This window comes from Lissotriton helveticus, chromosome 5_1 (assembly GCF_964261635.1).
Source record: "Lissotriton helveticus chromosome 5_1, aLisHel1.1, whole genome shotgun sequence".
NCBI classification, from domain to species: domain Eukaryota; kingdom Metazoa; phylum Chordata; class Amphibia; order Caudata; family Salamandridae; genus Lissotriton; species Lissotriton helveticus.
In genome coordinates, this window is record NC_136065.1 from 1,518,235,957 (window position 1) to 1,518,256,764 (window position 20,808).

Genomic DNA, 20,808 nt, shown 5'->3' on the forward strand with positions numbered 1-20,808 from the left:
CAAGGGAGCGGCAGTTTTTCTTGGAGGTTTTGAGTTCATCGGTGAACCACGAGGCTTTCTTGCTGCCGGGTCTGCTGGGAGGGTTCTTCAGTGGTGCGAGGTCGTCGGTGCAGTTGGTGAGCCACTGTGTGAAGGTGCGGGCTGCTTCGTTGGGGTTCGTTGCGCTGGCGGGAGGGTTCAGGCTGAGGGAGGTGGTGAGCTGGTCGGCGGTGATCTTGCTCCAGCTCCTGCGAGGAACCTGTTGCGGGTGGTGGTGGGTCGTGGTTCTTCTGAAGCTGAAGTGGATGCAGCTGTGATCCGTTCAATGAAGTCCGGTGGAGTGGCTGAAGTAGATGTGCTTGCTGGAGGAGAAGACGGGGTCAAGCGTGTGGCCGGCGTAGTGGGTGTGGGTGTTCACCAGTTGCTTGAGTCGGAGGTTGGCGAGGTTGTCCAGCAGGGTGGTGGTGTTGGTATACCTATAACCTATAAGCTTGTTTTCCCCCGGTAGCGGGTTGGGCTGATCCGTCAGTATAAATTATACAATCATACTGCTCTAGTGGCTGAATCTCAGTAGGCAGAGGACATTCTTGTTCATATTGTAGAAATGCTTGTGTTTTCAAATAAGGGTCAAAAACGTATTCAACGTCTCTTGCAGCAAGAGAATTAACCCATTGTATCCATCTCGGATGTAAAGCTTTAGCATTCGGAATGCTCGCTTTTGTCACTGCCTCTAAGGCAGGTACAGGAGTAATGACCATTATGCGCTTCCCCTGTGCTAGGGCTCTCTCTTTTGCTACTGCAGTTTGAACCGGTGTCAGAATTTTTTCTGTTGAAGTGAATTTCATTTCTGCTGGTGTGGACAAATGTGATTTGTAAGCTATTGGTACTTTTTTCTCCTTCATTAAAGGTTAAGTACGTGAATCCGCATTGTCCTGGAATGATTCGGATCACTAAGTTGCGTACGTTTACGCGTGTTTTTAAATGTTTTGTTGCTAACATGTCTGTTTGAAATGAACGCAAAATTTCTGTGTGTTTTTGAGTCCAATTAACTGTTTTAAAATCAGGTTTGATTAATTCGTAGAGAGGTTTAACCCTTTCTGCGTAATTTAGAATGTAAGTTCTTCCGAAATTCAGGAAAACTAGTATTGACGGTACGTTTTCAGCGTTTTTGGAGGTTGGATCAGCGCACATTTCTATAGAAAGTTTGCTGCCAGGCTTTTGCCTTCACTTGATAATTCATATCCTAGAAAAAGGACGTTGAGGTGGGCAATTCTCAATTTCATAAAATTGAATTTGACCCTATAGAGGCGAAGCCAAGTATGATGGTGTTCACCCTGTTCAAGTGCCTATCCAAGTCATCGTCTGTAGATAGATGTCATCGACATATCATAATGCCTCATCATCATAGGTTTGTAGTAACTCTGTCACTCTGGCTGAAACTAACCCTGGACTATTCTTGAATCCCTGGGGGAGACGACAGAATTGACCCTGTGTCCCCATAATTGAGAAAGCGGTCAAATACCTACTTTCTGGTGCAATGTTTTGACAGAAGAAACCGTTAGAAATATCTAATGTGGTTTTATATTTTTTACGCACAATGTTATTCATTAGTGCTGTACTGTGTGCATTTTGTACTGCAAACGTTTTGCAACAAGAGTTTAGATGTCTGTAATCCAAAACTAGACAATATGTATTGTCTGGTTTGGAGAAAGGAAACAAAGGATTGTTCATGGACGAGGTGCATGTTACAATCACCCCTTGGTATTCAAGTTGATCTAATGTCTCCCTGACTTGTTTTTTAGCTTCTTGCTTAACTGGGTACTGCCTTTGTGCAGTTGGTTGATTTGATTTTTTAACTGGATTTTATGGTGAGGAGAATCCTCATCCCATCCTACATGATTTTTATATAATGCAGGAGCCTGGGATACTGCCCATTTCCTGGCATAAGTATATTTTAAATGAATTGCAATATGGTTGGAGAAAGCTGGCATAATGATGTTTTTGTCATGTGGGCACTCCCTGACAAATTCAGATGGCCTGTCTTGTTCAGCTAGAAGAATGTCATAACCCTGAGAGAGCCGCTCCCAAAAGAGTGCTCTTATTTTTCTCGTTATGCCCCTCTCCATCCGGAGTGTTCCTTCATATAACTTATGTGGGACACTAACCCTGGTATCTGCAGTTTCAACTTGAATGTATTCATTCAAGTCCACTGCCTCCAGATGATCCTTCAAGTTCTTGTGAGCTATGGTGACTTCTGCTGCGCTGTCCAACATTGTTTGAGCCCATTCCCCGTTCTTGAGTTGTGTCCTCAAGATCCTCGGCATGTTTGATTTTTAGACCTGCTACCTTCTTTTTGGTAAATTGAGTTTTCTTATTTTTCTGAACTTGTTGATCGTCTTTTGACTTTACGCTTTCTTCCTTTTATTCTGACCATTCTCTTCTTTTGGATTTCTGTGAGCAAGACTGAAAGATAAGAGAAGAACATCTATAAATATCCTGATATCTATCAGTTTTTCTCAAATTACCCCTATTCCCGAGGTTATACCTCCTTTCAGAGGGCTCCTTTATAGGAGACCTACCTCGGGATTGAGAACGCTCCTCTTTAGAAGTTTGTTTAGTGTTCTCCCACTTCTTTTTAGGAGGAGTAGGAATCTTTTTAATTAGGACCTTTTCAAGACTTTCTGACAGTTGGGGTTTAACTGGTTTCCCACCCAAGCTGTCTCTGCCTAATTCTTCATAGGATTTTTCAATTATTCTGGCTAGTTCATGTGGTTGCTCAGTTACATCAAATTCTCTTAACCTTTGGTGGATCGCCACGGATGCTGCTTCACCTTTAATATTTGCTAATATTATTGTTGAGACCTGTTTGAAATCCTTGAGTAATTTCATACCCAGATTTAAAGCAGGCTCTGCCCCGTATTCATTTTGAATCTGTTTCAGGACTTCCGGTATTACCGCTATAGACGGAACACCATGTGTTTTGGTGTAGATTGCAGCAAAGACTGTACCGCAGTCCTCCAGATGTGGTGCGATCCCCATAGGTAAACAGATTGTTAGAAATCTGTGTTTCTCATGTGGGGTAGTAACTAATAGTTACTCATTCAACATTTCTTCAATGGCAGGTGTGTGGTGAATAGCTAGCTAATACCGGCCATGTTGCTCCTGGTTTACCGAGTGGACAGCGCCTGGTAATGTGATGTATATGTTTTAGGGCGCCTTTAAACCAGAGCGCATGCTCTTGGTATGTTAGTGGAATTTCAATAACCTCGAAAGGAATGTATTCCTCTGGTGGTTCATCTTCTTTGTAGAAGTGAAACCCTTTTGTTCCTGGATTTGCTTCAGGGAAGACTATGCATGAATAGAATAACTCCGACTGATGATATTCATGTGCTTCTATCACAAAAACTACCCTACCACCTCTTGATGATAGGCTATTTCTTATAAGTTTCACAGTGTTGCCTTTCCTTAAAGTTTCTGGAATGCTTATAGCATCATCATCTGTCTCTTGGAAACCTGTAAAGTTTAAAGCTTGTACGGCGTTATCGCCTGTAGCTCCACCGGTTTCGGTGTTGTTGTCGTTATTCGACATTGTTTAATGAAAAATTGCAGAGCAAGTTTAAAGGAAACAAAGATAAGGTGCACAATATTTTGGAACACTGTATCCTTCAACGTTCAAAAATCCAAAAACTAATACATGGGATTTTCGTCCTACTCAGCTTTGGCGGATATTACCCTTTTACCCACTCCAGACGTCTATTGGAGTATTTACGGAAAAGGGATCTCTGAGAAAAGCACGACTGAGTTACTTTAGTATGTAGCGTTAAATTAGTGCCTTACCAAATGTTGGGCGCCATGTAGTGTAGTTCCTATATTCCAAATATAGGAAATAGGTTTGACATAGGACTGAGGTCAACTAGGTCTCTATCGAATATACTAAACTTAATTGTGTGTGTGCCAGCTAACTCAGAGGTCACTTTCTTGAATATACAAGAAGGGATTAGTTTCTGACAACCGCATAAACTTTGTTTCCCAAGAATAAGAATATATCTCTCAGAGTCGCGGAAACAATAGAAAAGTATTTCACTCAGTCAATCGTGCATGCTTCGTTTCAACAGAGTTGCAGAGAAATAGAGAGACAGGCGTTTTCAATAAAAAGGGTTTATTGAACAGTCTTCTTTCTCATGCAAGAGAGGTGAACTGGTACAATCGTTATGCAGAATGCAAAGTATAATGCGTACAGCGTAAACAATAATATGAAATAATACTGTAAGAGCATTGTATGGTTTCTAAGCCATATAAAAATACATACATAAATAACATAGACTAAAATACTAAACTGGTGCTTCTAAAATATGCCTACCCCAATGTACCTAACCTAAGCCTAGTATGAGGGAAGAAGTAAGTATTGTATAGCATAGGTTTCGTTTTTGCCAAGAATCTACCAGCGGTTTCTCTAGGTTCTAATCTGCTCCATACCTTGTTAGAATGAAGGAGGTCTGGTATCTCTGTCTCGGGACTCCATTTCCCAACACCCCGCAAGGGGAGCCGGAAACACTGGAGCTGGATTCTCGGCAGGAGAAAGGCAGCTTCTAGATCAGTGCGTCAGCTGGAGAGTCAGCTTCCTTCTGCACTTGCTGTAGCGAGCTGCGTCGGGCAAGTAGGTCTTCGAACTGCTCCGAACCACTGTATCTTGCTGGAGCAAGTGAAGGTATATTTATCTGAAGGTGTTTAGGAATGCCATGGTTTGATGTAAAGTCGGGCATTTGAATGTCAGGAAATAACCCTTATGGAATAGTTGTTCTTTGTAAAGTAACTGAGTGCTTGGACAAATCAATATTCAAGCAAGGGGAAATTCCCTAACTGCGTAAGCTGGTTTTTAAAGAAATAATTGTGATGTTTGGTACGGGTGGAAGTAGCCATGCCTGTATTTGGGTAGCCTAAATAAGGGCTTGATTTCTATGCCTATATAAGGGCAATGTCAATTGTACCTATATAAGGGGATGAAACGGGAAAATTCACTCGGAGCCTAAAACACCACACAACAAGGCCTGCCATGGCACTCACTCAAGTAGCCCGGAGAAGGAAACTCAAGCCTGCCATTGCAGGGCTTGCCCGCAGTTTCATAAACTACCATATTGCTCTGGTAAGTGCACGCACTTACCAGACCCTGCTATTCCCTTTCCATACACATCAGGCACCCCTATGGTAGGTCTAGGGTACGCCCTGGACAGGGTGCGGTGCATGTGAAAGGTGGGACATGTACCAAGATGTGTACCATGTCCTGGCAGTGAAATAATCTCCATTTCGTTTTCACTGCTGAAAGGCCATCTTGATCATTAGAATAGAATGGAAAGGCTGTGTAATGTGTTTGCCAGCCTATCTTCCCAAAGGAAAGGTGAAGTTTAGTATGCCTGAACTCACCCTGCAATAACATATCTTTTTATAAAGATGTTTTTTGCATTATGTGTTTGTAAACCACTCTGTCAGAAGTGGCTGGATTTTTGTGCTTTAAACATTTCTGTGTTTTTCTGCCTGGTTGTGGATTGACTGGCTGGATTTGAAAGTGATAGTATCTGGGTAATGTCTTGACCCAGGGGAGGAGGTGAGACAGCACAGGCTGACTTGCATCTGGAGGGTGTAGGGGGAGAAGTAGGCCTAGAGAAGAAGCCTGGGCTCATGCTATAAAGCAACTGTCCCATCTCCTGCTGAGTGATTGAGAATTCAGACCCCCACTAATCAAAGGAAGAAGGTGTCACTGGTAGGGAGGCACCCAGAACTGGTTTGAGCAGGGGTTAGTGCCCCCTGTAACACAAAGACTTCAAAGCCATTGAGGGATATAACTATGCGAGCTGAAGCCCCTGAACTTTGGAGAATGGCTTGATCAAGTGTGAACAAGACTGGAGCTACTTCGTGGATCAAGAAGAACCTTCTCCAAGGAAGAAGTAACTGAAGAGACTGTTGGATAGGACTGCTCTTGCTATATCCTCTGGGGCTGGCGTGCAGTTTGCTGGTTCAACTAAGGAAATGCTGTAGGGACTTTGCTGTGTGCTGTGTCCTGAAGTAACTATCCCCAAGGGCCCAAGGTAAGCTGGCTCCCTGTTTGGAAATACAGGAACACAAAAGTTTCCAGAGAAGACTCTCAGATACGCTGTGGGTGCGTGTGCTCTGTCTAGTCTGAGACCTTCGCAAGTCTTGCCCTGTGATCTTGGGCACCTGGAGTTCCAAACGAGACTCAAAGATGTGGTGTGCATGTGCTCTGTCTAGCCTGAGTCCTTTGAGAGGATCGTCCTGTGAACGTGTGTACGGGGGAGCCAAGTAAGTCTCAGCGACGCAGTGTGTGTGTGCTTGAGGGCAGCCTGAGACTTTCATCTGGATTGGCCTGTGATCGTGTACATCAGAAAAGCAAGTGTGTCTCAGCGACGCTGTGTGCATGTGCTGTTTGCAGCCTGAGACCCTTACTGGAGGTGCCCTGTGATCAGGGGCACCAGAAGATAAAGTGTGTTTCAGCGATGCGGTGTGTGTGTACCTTCTACCGGCTGAAACCTGCGCAAGTGGTGCCCTGTGGTTGTGGGCACCAGAAGATCAAGTGTGACTCAAGGACACTGCGTGTGTGTGCTGTGCGCAGCCTGAGACCCTCGTGAGGAGTTGTCTGGTTATCGTGCACCCGGAGTTCCTGTGAGTCTCTCGTACTCTGAGTGCGGGTGTAGTGTGCAGCCTGGGATCTTCCCATTCCCAGTAAATTCAGAGCAATGGCATTGGAGGCCCGAGTCACCTGCAAGGAGAGGAGAGTGGGTTTGCACCCCCCAGGTATCGTGTGTTGACTCCTGGGGCGGGGTGTGGGCTGGTAGGGAGACGCTCTTGGCTTCGCTCTCTGTCCTGCAGGACGAGCCCCTGCTTTGGCTTGGATTGAGGCCCGTGTGCCAAGGGAGTGGCAGCACCGGGGCGTGAGTGCGAAGCTGCATTTACTGTGGTCTATCTTACCCATGTGGGGTGGCAACTGTGGCCGTAGACTAAACGCAAGCCAGCATGAGTGGTGGAGAGACCGCCGGAGGCATTGTAAACGGCGCCGGAGTAACTTACTGTTAGATTTGGGGGTCTCTACTTGGCAGAGGTAGGTACCTTTGACTAAATAGGGACCATTGCGTCTAATCAGGGTAAGGGGCGACACTTCTAAAATAACCCCTGCTCACACACTTGGTAGCTTGGCACGGGCAGGCAGGCTTATCTCAGAGGCAGTGTGTAAAGCATTTGTGAACACATACAGTAATACAGTGACAACACTACAGATGGACACCTCACAGGTTGTATATCAAAAATAAGTATCTTTATATAGACTTAACACATAACCACAAACCACAAACGACAAAAATCTACAATGCTGTACTTTAAATATGATAGAAATAGCTTAGTTCTCCTTAGAGGGTATTTCGACACTTTATGTCAATGTACCTTTGGATGCGTAACGTTATACAACGAAAGTGTTGCAGGGAAGGTGATGCGTCGGTTCTTTACAGGCAAGAATCGTGATGCGTCAGCTCCCTACTGCTGCGTAGGGGATGGTGATGCGTCAGTTCTTCTCTGCATGGGGAAGGGATGTGTTGGTTTCTTACTGCACTTCTGAGGCAATGCGACCCGCAACGCCGTGATGCTATGAAGATCCGATGCAATGAAACATCTTCTTGATGCGACAACGATGCGTGCACGCCTGACGGCCGTGCGGCGACTCAACGATTCTTCTGAGCCGCAACAGGCCCTTCGACGCGTTTCTCCGGTGATGCGACGGCGACACTCTTCTCCGGTGATGCGAGGCACTTCGGCACTGCGATTAAACAGCTGCAGCGGCGACACCCTTCTTCAGTGATGCAACGACAGCGGCTGCGGCGGCGACACGCGTCTCCGATGATGCGACGGCGTCTGATGTGATGGCGACACTCTTCTCCGGCGATGTGAGGCGTTTCTGCGGTGCAAAGCGACAGCGGCAGCGGCACCCTTCTTTAGTGATGCGACGACAGCAGTTGCGTCAGTGACATGCTTCTCCTTTGTGAGTCGTGCTTCCAGCTCCTTCCGACACGCAGTCCCTCAGAAGGTCCCACACAACAGCAGGCACTTCAAAAGAACTCAGGGGAGCTTGCTGGTGAAGTCTGTTATACCTGAGATTGCAGCAGGAGGCAAGCTCTATCTTCAAGCCCTTGGAGATCCTTTACAAGTTGATGAAAGTAGCACAAAGTTCCTTTCTCCTTTCCTTGGCTGTCAGGCAACCACTGCAGGCCAATCTCCCAAACAGCACCCAGCATAGGGATAGTCTCCTCATTCAGTTTCTCTCTGGTTCTTCTCCTCAGCAAAGGTTCTTCTTGTTTCCCAAAAGTGATCTAAAGTTCTGGGTCCCCTCTTTTATACTCATTTCCCCTTTGTTCTCTGAAGGCAGAGAGGCCTTTGCCTAGTCCAAACCAGTTCTGGTCAGTCCTGGAGCACTTTGTTGACAAGATTTCTTCTTTCCTTTCACAGTGTAGGCCAGGGACATCAGACGTACCACAGGAGGTGGAGCCAGCATTGTGGAGGGATGGCACAGCCCTATTCAGGTCCCAGGTGCAACTCCTCCTCCCATTTACATGCAGATCTCTCTATTCAGCCCTGTGCTGACTCACCTGGTCTCCTGGAATCCCCCAGTCCCTGTCACTCAAACTCCACACAGGGAATACACAACCTAGCAGAGGCAGGCTTGGATAGTTAGGCAAGAATCACCTACTCACTAAAAGTGTTATTTTCAAACACGGAATGTTAAAACCAGCTTCACTAAAAGGTGTATTTTATCATTCTGAGTTCAGGCATACTAAACTCGAATTTCTACCTAGTTCCCTGAGTCAGTTAGGATTGTAAGGAGTAATAATCAAACTTAGGAGAATATATCCATGTGTGGTCTTCAAACCTTCTCTTAGACCCTCTATTTACTGTTTGGTTTATTTTGTAATAATCATACTGCCCATTCTGGTCTACGGGGAACAGGTAGTCTTGCAATAGTGAAAATCAAAAATGGCTATAATTCACTATAAGGACATGCCACTTACACCAGGGCATGTCCTACCTTTTACCTACAATGCACCCTGCCCTTGGGCCTACAGTAGGGGTTCTATGGGATAGATATCCCTAGATGAATATTTTCATTACTGTTGCTAGACAACCCAGGGTCAATTGTCCCCTTGGAGCCTGCTGCACTGCTAATAGTCGTATATGCTGTGCTGTTTTGTATGTTAAAAGTATGTGTGTGCGTGTTTGTGTAAATGACCCAGTAGGTTCCGAACAGGTTACTCCACCCTCCAACTGTGAAAAAAGGGGGATGGGGGGTCGACAGGGCTAGACTAGTTGTTAGTCCATTGTAAACTAAATAAAATGGGGAACACGAGTTGTATATAGATTACCGTCACGTTTTTTCTTTCACAGATACTGACCTTCTGGCGGTATAAGGGACCCGCTAAACAAGTGAGGGGAATTCCCCAAAAACATAGATTCTTCTACGGGGGCCGGTAGGCCAGGAAAAGAGGGGCCACCTGGTAAAGTATTAAGACAGTCATTAAGACACTGGAGCGACAGCATGGGCTCCCAAGTGGCTTTACTTTTAATGTTCGCACAGTGCAGACAGAGTGACACAGTGAGTATATTGTGTGTGTGTGTTTGTGTTTGTTCTTTTACCCCATGCAGGTACAATATATGGAGAATTCAAAAGGTGCTATACATACGCTGACCCGACCAAAACCCTGAAGAAATCACCAGTAAAGTAAGAGTGGTGATGAAACATGTCGGTTTTTGTTTTTTATTAGAGTGAGCGAACAGCAAAGAATAAAGACATAAATGCCAGTTCAGCACAGCTCTTTTTAATTTTATAAGGGTCATTCTAAACGCTGTTACACAGTTGGTTTTTTTGTTGCACACTACTTTTATCCCCTTTTTGTTTGGGTAGACAGGCGCTGATGATGAGAAGCGGGGACACAGGAGAGTACCAGTCTGTAATATTCCCCCCCCTGGTGTTGCTCCCGTGAGGCCCTGTCGACCCCCCCTCCCCCTTTTTTTCACAGTTGGAGGGTGGAGTAACCTGTTCGGAACCTACTGGGTCATTTACACAAACACGCAAACACATACTTTTAACATACAAAACAGCACAGCATATACGACTATTAGCAGTGCAGCAGGCTCCAAGGGGACAATTGACCCTGGGTTGTCTAGCAACAGTAATGAAAATATTCATCTAGGGATATCTATCCCATAGAACTATAGGGAAGGCCATCGATGTTGACAGTGTTATGAGTGGGGGGCGGCCTGTCCCTGTCGCAAATTTTCCCTCTTTGGCTCCTTTGTTGAATGAGCCTACAGTAGGGGTGACTAATATGCAGAAAAGGGAAGGTTTAGGAACTGGCAAGTAGGTGCACTTGCCCAGTCAACATGGCAGTACCAGACTGCATACAGCCTCTGCGATGGCAGACCTGAGACACACTTTTACAGGCTGCTTCTGTGGGTGGCACAACCAGTGCTGCAAGCCCACCAGCAGCATTTGGTTCACAAGCCCCGGGCACACTCAGTGCACTGTACTAGGGTCTGACAAGTAAACCAAACCAGTCAATCATGGAATCACTAATCCATATATCAATTTACCATAGGGAGAGCGTATGCACTTTAGCACTGATCAGTAGTGGTAAAGTGCCTAGAGTCATTAGTGTTGTATACCGAGCTGCCGGAGATATGTGTTCTGCATTGCATTAGTTACCGGAGTATCTGATGATTGTATAATGCATTGCTTTATGCCTACACAACGGACTGCCTGTTTTTTTGTATTGTCCATTGCATTAGTTTGCCCAACGAACTGCCTGATTGGTGTGTTACGCATTGCATTAGGTTTGCAAAACAAACTGCCTGATAGATGTCTTACGCCTTGTCTTAGTTCTGCATCACGATCTGCCGGATTGTCGTATTACACATTGCATTAGTGTTGTATACCGAACTGCCGGATATATGTGTTCTGCATTGCATTAGTTTTGTATAACGAACTGCCTGATAACTGTATTACATGTTACATTGCTTTTTCCTAACAGAGTACCTGAAAGGGGAACATACGCATTGCATTACGGGGGCATAGCAGTTTACCACGTTGTCGCTTTACGCATTGCATTACAGTGACAGTACAAATCGCCAGATAGCCGTATTATGATCTGCATTATTCTTATGTTGTGAAGTACCTGATCATTGCATAAGAAAATGCATATTACGACATTAGGATTACGTAGGATTGTTTAGTTTAGCTAAATAATAATAGGCCAGGGGAAGTATGACTCCGATGCATATGTTGGTTTAGTATTGTGTGGTCGCATCGTATAACTTTTTATAAACATATACTTGTTTTTCTATGAAACTCGTGTGGAGTCTATTTGTGGTGTCATCTTTGGATTGCTGTGAGCGTAATTGCAGATACTTTACACATTGGCCTTAAAGATAAGCCTGGCTGCTCATGGCAAGCTACCAAGGGGGTGGAGCAGGGGATATCTCTAGAGACGACCTGTTTTTTCCCTATTGTTGTGGCTCGCGGGTCCCTGTTTGGCCTACGGTACCTACCTCAGCCAACCAGGGAACCTGGGAATTCTAAAATTTTGGTGGCAGCGGTGAGATTTCCTAACATTGTTTTTGTAAATTAATGCTGTAGGAATCGAATGTGTATTTGCAAGTTCACTCACATATTCTTATGTTGTGAAGTACCTGATCCTTGAATAACGAACTGCATATTACATTAGGATTACATAGGATTATTTAGTTTAACTCAATATTAATAGGCCAGGCAGAGTATTACCCCAATACATATGTTGGTTTAGTATTGTGTGGTCGCATCTTATATCTTTTTATAAACATATACTTGTTTTTCTATGAAACTCGTGTGGAGTATATTTGTGGTGTCATCCTTGGATTGATGTGAGCGTAATTGCAAATACTTTACACATTGACCTAGAAGATAAGCCTGCCTGCTCGTGCCAAACTACAAAGAGAGTGGAGCGGGGTCTATCTCTAGAGGTGACCTGCCTTTTCCCTAATGTTGGGGCTCGCGGGTCCCTGTTTGACCTACGGTACCTACCTCAGCCAACCAGGGATCCTGGGAATTCTAACACAAAGCTACAGAAAAGTTTGCATAGGGCTGCAAGATTTTGTCAGATGATGAGGAAAGGGTGAAAAGTGAAAGGACCAGTGTTAAAGTGGCAAGAAAGAAAGAGCATTACAAGGCTAGTACTTCATTTTGACACAGCCCAAAATGGAGAACGTCAGCATGATGAAGCAACGCTAATGAAACTCCATTTTAGGAAATGGTCAAAATTATTAAATACATTTTTTACATAATGCACTGATTTGTCTGGGAAAATATACTGGACTATGATTGTAAGCCTGGGCTGGTATATACAAAAACATAAACATGTCTTACAAGTGCTAAAAATGTATTAAATATAAGACTAAATATGTTTTTTATTTAAAAAGGGGAAATAATAAAACAAATACTAGGGGCTCAGTGGTATTTTTTCTATATCTACTATGACACAAAAAAGGTAAAACTAGAAGATGGAAAGACAAAAGCAGAAGATTCCTGTCGAGTCTTACCAGGATATGCATAGTCACTCTCTAGAGAAGAGGGGGAGACTCTAATATCATCTGCTTTAAGGCAATCTTTAGTAGTAGAATAGCGATATCTGTAAAACACACAAAGAAAGCATAATTAATTAATCTGCCCAAATTGTGTTCTACAGTATTACACAAAGAGAATCGAAAGATGTGTACTTGACTGCAATGTAACAATGGCCTCAGGTGTAATGGGGAACACTAAGTCGCTCATACCTGCTTCTGTTACATCCAGGGACTACTCCACACATCCAGAAGATACACTTACACAATAACGGAACAAGATGTGTCCTCTTAAGAAATAGTGCACACCATTGCCCAGGCTAATGTCCAACAATAAATATCATACTTTTTTCAGAGCCTAACTTCCCTTGCTAACCCTAACTAAGACTCACTAATCAAGTGGGAAAGTTCATAAAAGTCAGATTAAACTCTTTAAACCAATGGACACTTTCTCAGTAGCAGTGGGAATCCTTCACTTTGCAGAAGAAACAGGAAATCTTTAGAATGCAGCAGAAACTCAATAATAAAATTAAAAGAAAACAATTTAGCAGCAAAGATGCAGTGGATACAATGCTCCTTTTAACCATGCTGCTGCTTTTTCAAGAATGTGTAGTACTCTTCTGATAGTTTCTTCTTTTAAAATCTTCAGGCATTATACAGAGAGACTCTGTCACATCTGGAATTACAATTTCCATCATCCGATTTGTTCCCCACTACCAGAGGTCCAAAAAGGAGCTTTAAGAACATCACCAATGACACTCTTGAACCATACATAAAGAAGTTCACCTCCTCCTCCCGGGGAGATGTGGAGGATGCAGCGGTATTGCTCTCTGACTCTATCGCAATAGCGGTTGATGAGCTGGCTCCCCTGTCTCTTAGATACTCGGCTCACCGTAAGCCCACTGCTCCGTGGTACACGGATGCACTTAGACTTCTTCGACAAGGCTGTAGAAGACAGGAAAGAAAATGGAGGAAAGCATGGGATCCTACTGAAAGGGAATTACATAAGGGTCTGCTTGCCGATTACAAATCCAGTGTTATCAGGGAAAAGCAGCAGTACTTCTCGAATCTTACCACCTCCCTCACTTCCTCCAGGGAGCTTTTTAAGATTGTAGACTCCCTCTGTTCTCTACAGGTCCCGGATCCAGTTGTGGGCTCGCAGGAGCTCTGCAACAACATATCAGAGTTTTTCCACAAGAAAATTGAGGACATCCATCTTGCGCTGGAAAATCAGAGAAAGTCCCTAGCCGACTCTTCACTCCAAACCCTGAACAAACTAGAAGCCTGGACTGGAGACCACCCGGATAGTCTAACGGTCTTTCCACCACTTATGCGAGAAGAACTTGAGCTTCTACTCGATAGGATCAAATCCTCATCACCCCTAGACCCTTGCCCCCTGAGGATTTTGAAGGAATGCAGAGCGATACTGCTCCCGCCACTCCTGGAAGTCATGAATGGTGCTATAACCCAAGGTACCTTCCCCTTAATATGGAAGAAGGCGATAGTAAAGCCTCTACTCAAGAAGCCCACGCTAGATCCAGGACAGTTGAAAAATTTCAGACCTATCTCACTGTTACCCGCTCCTGCTAAGATTCTTGAGACACACCTTAACGGCCATCTTACCGCCTTCCTGGACTCATCTGGATATCTTGACAGCTCCCAGCATGGTTTCCGAAAGGCGCATAGTACTGAGACAGCTCTGACTATGGTGGCAGATAACATCCGTAGGAAGGTGGACGCTGGCCAATCTACTGTATTGGTGCTACTGGACCTCACAGCGGCGTTTGACACCCTGTCTCCATCAACGCTTACATTTCGGCTGAGGGAGGCAGGGATCTCCGGCATGGCTCTGAACCTCCTGCACTCCTTTTTGCAGCATAGGGAGCAAAGAGTCAAGCTTGGTGAGTTCCTTTCCCCAGCTATGTCCTTGCAATGTGGGGTGCCACAAGGGTCTGCTCTCAGTCCGACCCTATTTAACATTTATGTCGCCCCCCTTGCAAGGCTAGTAAAATCTCAGGGGATGGAATTGGTGTCATACGCCGATGACACCCAGATTATGGTGTCACTGGCCCACTCAGTTTCATCATCTGCCACCAACTTCAGGATCTGTATGCAGACAGTCTCTGACTGGATGCTTCAGAATTCCCTGAAGTTGAATGGCGACAAAACTGAGATCCTGGTCTTTGGCAAGGACCAGGATATTTGGTCGGATGAGTGGTGGCCGGCCTCACTGGGAACCTGTCCATCTCCCTCCCAGTCGGCAAGAAATCTTGGGGTAATCTTTGACACCTCCTTATCCATGACTCTGCAGGTCAACCGTACGGTGGCTACCTGCTGGGGAGTGTTAAAGATTCTCAGGAGGATTCTTCACTATCTTTCTCCCTCAGCACGTAAACAGGTGGCAGTAGCATTGATAGGTTCAAGGTTGGACTACTGTAATGCGCTTTATGTAGACTCCAACAAGGGGCTCATTCAGCGATTACAGGTAGTCCAAAATGCGGCTGCTCGTTTTGTCTTAGCACTTCCCAGGGCGTCGTCTGCCACGATGGCCAGAAAGAGCCTTCATTGGCTGCCCATTCATCTCAGGATCTCGTTTAAGATCCTCTGTCTTGTCTATCGAGCTTTGGCAGAGGGTTCTTCTGATCCCCTTGGTGCCTTGCTGACCCGCTACCAGCCTGGTAGATCTTTAAGATCTTCAGAGATGAATTTGTTGGTTGTCCCACGTGCCAAAAGGGTTCGTTGGGGAAACAGAGCTTTTTCCATTGCTGCTCCCAAACTCTGGAACTTGTTACCTCTTGAGATTAAGATGCAACCTTCTCTGTCTTCCTTTAAAAAGGAGCTCAAGACCTGGTGTTTTGTCAGGGCATATCCGTAATTAGGATTAGTCTCTGTTATCTGGTATTATTTGGTCAGGCGCCTTGACGCCCATCTGGGCTTAGTTGCGCGTTAAAAAAATCGTTTTTCATTTCATTTCATTTCATTTTCATTTCATCATTTCATCATGATGAGGCGCAACCCATCGCCAGATAACACAGTCTGCTGGGTACTGTAGTTCTGAGGATTACATACATTACAATAACTTCTGTGGCTGCAAATAGGTCATGCAACCAAACCAGCACCTTTATTACCAAAGACCGAAGTTCCGAATTAAAAAGGAAAAAAATGCTTTATTAAGCAAAATAATTTCAGGCCTACGCTGTGCCGAGCCCACATGGTGTTTAATAGTGACCAGAGATTTTAATTCTAACCTGATATTCATGCCGGAAGAAGATGAAATCTTGACAGCAGATAACACATATTGGTGTGTTCCACAGCAATCTTAAGTTGGGGTGAAGGTTCGTAAGGATCGACTGGGCCAGCAATTGGTAACAGAATTTGAATACCAAGGCATGCGAGTGCTTAACGGAAGGACAGAGGAAGACTGCCGCCATAAAAAACATACTATGGCCCTAGGGCATAAACAATACTCGATTTTACAATGATAAGTCTTTCACTAATGCCATACTGGTCTGTTTATACATAGACTACACCCCCTTGAGTGACCACGCGTTCCAACACATCAAATTTAATTTTTGCGTGGAAAGATTCCAATCAACTAATATACCGGAGGGCCAAATAAACATAACTAATTTAAAACGTATTAAATGGACAAATACAAACAAAACTGAGTGGTTCTCAATAATAAAGGAAATCCTAGCTGAATTGGGAAACAAACCTATGAATAAGATACAAGCCTGGTCTCTTTTCTTAGGCAAACTAAAGATGAAAATGAAAGCACCAAAGGTGAAGGACAAAAGATATTATCCAATTACAGATCTCCCGAAAGAGGTGCAAGATCTAAAAAGGGCCTTACAAAGAACACAAAGGAAGTTACAATCAAAAAACAAAGAAGGGACAGCATTGGAGACATTTCATCTACAAAGAAAACAATACAAAAAGAAGATTTGGGAATTCAAAAAAAGGAAAACAGAGAGCATTTGGACCAAACTGATATTCAGCATAAGGCATCCAAACTCTAACAAATGTTGGCATATAATAAATCAATTGACTAGGCATCGAAACATCCTAACGTCAAACGTTGAGTAGGAGGCATGGGTCAACTTCCTTACGCAGAAATTCAAACAGAAGTCATCAAACGTTCAACAGAAGCAACTAACAACAGAAACTTCAAATAAATTAAAATTATTAGAAGGCAGCTGTCAATCACTACCAACAGACCTGACTCAATCATCTATGCAAGACATAGTTCCAGTAGTAAATTACGTAATTTATTTAGCAGAGGATATAGCAAACACAATAAACAAAGGGAAAAGCAATGGGGCTCCAGGTCCGAATGGCATTCCACAAGGGATCTATAAACATGCCTCTGAATACTGGAGCTCACATTTATAGAAACTTTACGCTGATGTAGAGACTAACAATCAAGTACCCGACAGTTGGCAAGGATAGATCCTAACCCCCATTTACAAAGGAGGAGAAAGAACAAACCCAACTAATTACAGGCTAATTGCCCTACAGGATGTTGAAGCTAAATATTTTGCTTCATTAATTCTGGAAGATCTGGTCAATTGGTCTAGGGAATGTAATCTGATCCCAATCAATAAAACAGGATTTAGAAAAGGGATTGGAACTCTCTCGAACATCCTATCAATTACTATGGTAGCATAAAAATGTAAGCGCGAGAAACAGGACCTGCATCTGTGTTTCATAGATTTAAAAGCTGCTTTTGACAGCGTGGACCGGAATCTGCTGTGGGCAAAGTTGAAAGCAAGGCAAATACCTGAGAGAATATTGAGGGGTTTGTTATTATTCTACACAGATACCTGGACTCAAGTAAAACTTGGGGAAGGTGCTAGAATATCAAGAAAAGTGTATACAACTATTGGCCTAAAACAGGGGTGCGTACTGGCCCGGCATCTATTTAATCTGTTTATATCCGATCTCTCTGGAAAACTTGATAGTACCAGCTCACATTCTCCGAAATTAGGCAAGTTACAACTCTATCACCTTGCCTATGCAGATGACTTTGTGTTATTGAGCTTAACTAAAGTTGGTTTGACTAGGCTCCTAATTGAACTCTCAGGATTTTCTGTTTACAAATAAGTTGGAACTTAATTTATCTAATTCAGAACAATGCTTCTTACCACTCAACAACCCTCACAACACAACATCTGGCTAGAAGGTAAGCAACTGGAAAAAGTATCCAGCTATAAGTATTTGGGATACTACATAGATGATAAGTTATCCCTACGAGATCAGAAAAATGATATGACACAGAGAGCGGGGGCCTTAATATTTGCATTTAGTTCATTGGCAAAGAAGTTGGAAGGGCCATCCCTGAGGCCACTCTAGACGATTATCTGAGGTAAAGCCCTGCCAACCTTATCATATGCCAGTGCTGCCATGCACGGAAAGGACTTGGAAATTCTTAATAAATTAATAACAAAAATCTATAAAAAGGTTCTTCAAATTCCCAAGTCTGCCTCACCTGCGCAAATGCGATTAGAATTTGGTCTAATGAATGAATCACTGGGCAGACTTTATACGTATATAAAGGTGTGGTATCAATCAAGCAAAGCGCTAGGGAAAATAACCTCAATAAATTCTTATGGAAATGGAAACGCAAAATAAATCGCAGGCCAATACATTTTTTACCAGTGCACTGGAGGCAACATGTTCTACTAACCTTTGGAATAAAACTATACCTTTTTCATCATTTAAGCTGGCACTAAATAGAGCAGCAAAATTTCATTTGTTGTTAACAGATAAAGGCATCTACTCCCATCGCTCCCATTCTTGGACAGTGATCAACAACTACAAACTCTTAAACCGGCGGCCTACTTAGACACTACGTTCTCTATCTTTATTAAAAAACAACTAATGGCATTGCATTTTGGCAAATTTCCTACTTTGTCCGACAAACCACTTAGGAAGCATATTGAGTCAAAAGATTGGCCGTCTTTGTGGTTACGAAAAGGAAGACTTAATTCATCTAATATGCCGTTGCAAGAAGCTGCAACCAGAGCGTGTCACCTTTCTGAAGAAAGTCTTCCTGGACAGGGGAATACATTCGTGTAGAACCACCATCGTTAGAGGTCTGGATCCAACTGACCCCCAAATGAATTGTAGAATGATAAAGTTTTTGCAAGCTCATGAAAAATTATTGAAAGCAGCAAGTCCTTAATGAGATAATCTCAATTTGGGACGAAAGTGAAAAAATGAGGATGATGAAACAGGTGTGAGTACAGACTAACTGAGTTATACATATCATCTATTGAACAACTGCCTTTCATATCCTTCATGAGTGTGGCTAGATGATAGATGGACGTCTCTTATAAAGACTGTGAAATATGTATATACTGATTTATGAATTGCTTCCATACGTTTTATGCTGAGTTAACGAAATGAAAGGACATTTTATGTAAATTTGTTTTTATTTTAAAATAATGTTCGTAGAACATCGTTTTATGTAAATTGTTATGGTTTTTATTAACTATACAATAAAGAAATTACATACTTATTACCAAAGACCAACAACGCTAAGTTGAGGTGGGTGCCTGACAACTGCCACCTTTGCTGATGGGGAAATGAAGACAGGGTAAATATAAGAAAGAGAAAATAGGTTGAGGAAAATGGAATTAGAATGTTGATGGGCACATAATATAGCAGGAGCAGTGGGCAGACAAGTGCCTCACTGGCATTGAGGGGTAGGTATGGGCAGGGGAGAGATAAGCACAGAGAAGGTGGAAAGGAAATGTTAAATAAAATAAATGTGTAAGCAAGGGAGGTGGAAGTCCCCCTACAAACCGGAAATTAATGAAGATAAGGATAGTGAGTGAGTGATGGTGCATAGAGCAAGCAGTAATCAGGAGCAAGAAGTTTATAAGGATGCGTCGTTAAATAAGGGACATATGAAGAAATAAAGATGATGGACTTGGAGTATACAATAAAAGAATAAAATGAAAATGGGGAAAAAGAAACTACTTCTCAAAATTGTTACCAAGAAGAAGCTTCTCCAAGTTGGTTTAGTGAATCTGATGAACAGGGCCGGACTGGCTACCGGGCAGTTAGGAATGCTGCCGAGCTGCTGCCTGATTTTACTTCAGTGGAGGCTGATTTCGTCCATGGAGATCTGCGTGCGCTGCGAAATACTGAATGCAAAACGAATTTCGTTTAGCTCACGCAAGTCCCCATTAACGAAATCACCCCCCAGCTCAGCAGCATTTCTAACTGCCCGGTAGCCAGTCCGGCCCTGCTGATGAATATGGAAAAAACAGCAATGGACCGCACACCGCTAGCCCCTCCTCCGGGTCGCCCCTAAGCACTCTGGTATGTTCAGTGCCTGAAGTTCGCAGAATTACTGAAAGTTCGTTAGTGGTTCACCTATGTAGGTGCAAGTAGATACTTGTTGTTCCCCCGATCTCTAGACCTGGGACATGGCCCGGGTTTCGGGATGTCTTCCCTCATCAGTAGAGAAAGTCAATAGGGGTGGAAGAGAAGGCCGCCTCGTAACCATCACGGGCCTCGTTGCCCAGCACGCAGGTGCGTCGTCCAGAAGCTCGTCAGCTTGGGAGGCTCAAGGGAGCCCTTATGTAGAAAAGACAGCAATGGACCGCACACCGCTAGCCCCTCCTCCGGGTCACCCCTAAGCACTCTGGTATGTGCAGTGCCTGAAGTTCGCAGAATTACTGAAAGTTCGTAAGTGGTTCACCTATGTAGGTGCAAGTAGATACTTGTTGTTCCCCCGATCGTTAGACCCGGGACATGGCCCGGGTTTCGGGATATCTTCCCTCATCAGTAGAGAAAGTCAATAGGGGTGGAAGAGAAGGCCGCCTCGTAACCGTCACGGGCCTCGTTGCCCAGCACGCAGGTGCGTCGTCCGGAAGCTCATCAGCTTGAGAGGCTCAAGGGAGCCCTTATGTAGAAAAGACAGCAATGGACCGCACACCGCTAGCCCCTCCTCCGGGTCGCCCCTAAGCTCTCTGGTATGTGCAGTGCCTGAAGTTCGCAGAATTACTGAAAGTTCGTAGGTGGTTCACCTATGTAGGTGCAAGTAGATACTTGTTGTTCCCTCGATCTCTAGACCCGGGACATGGCCCGGGTTTCGGGATATCTTCCCTCATCAGTAGAGAAAGTCAATAGGGGTCGAAGAGAAGGCCGCCTCGTAACCGTCACGGGCCTCGT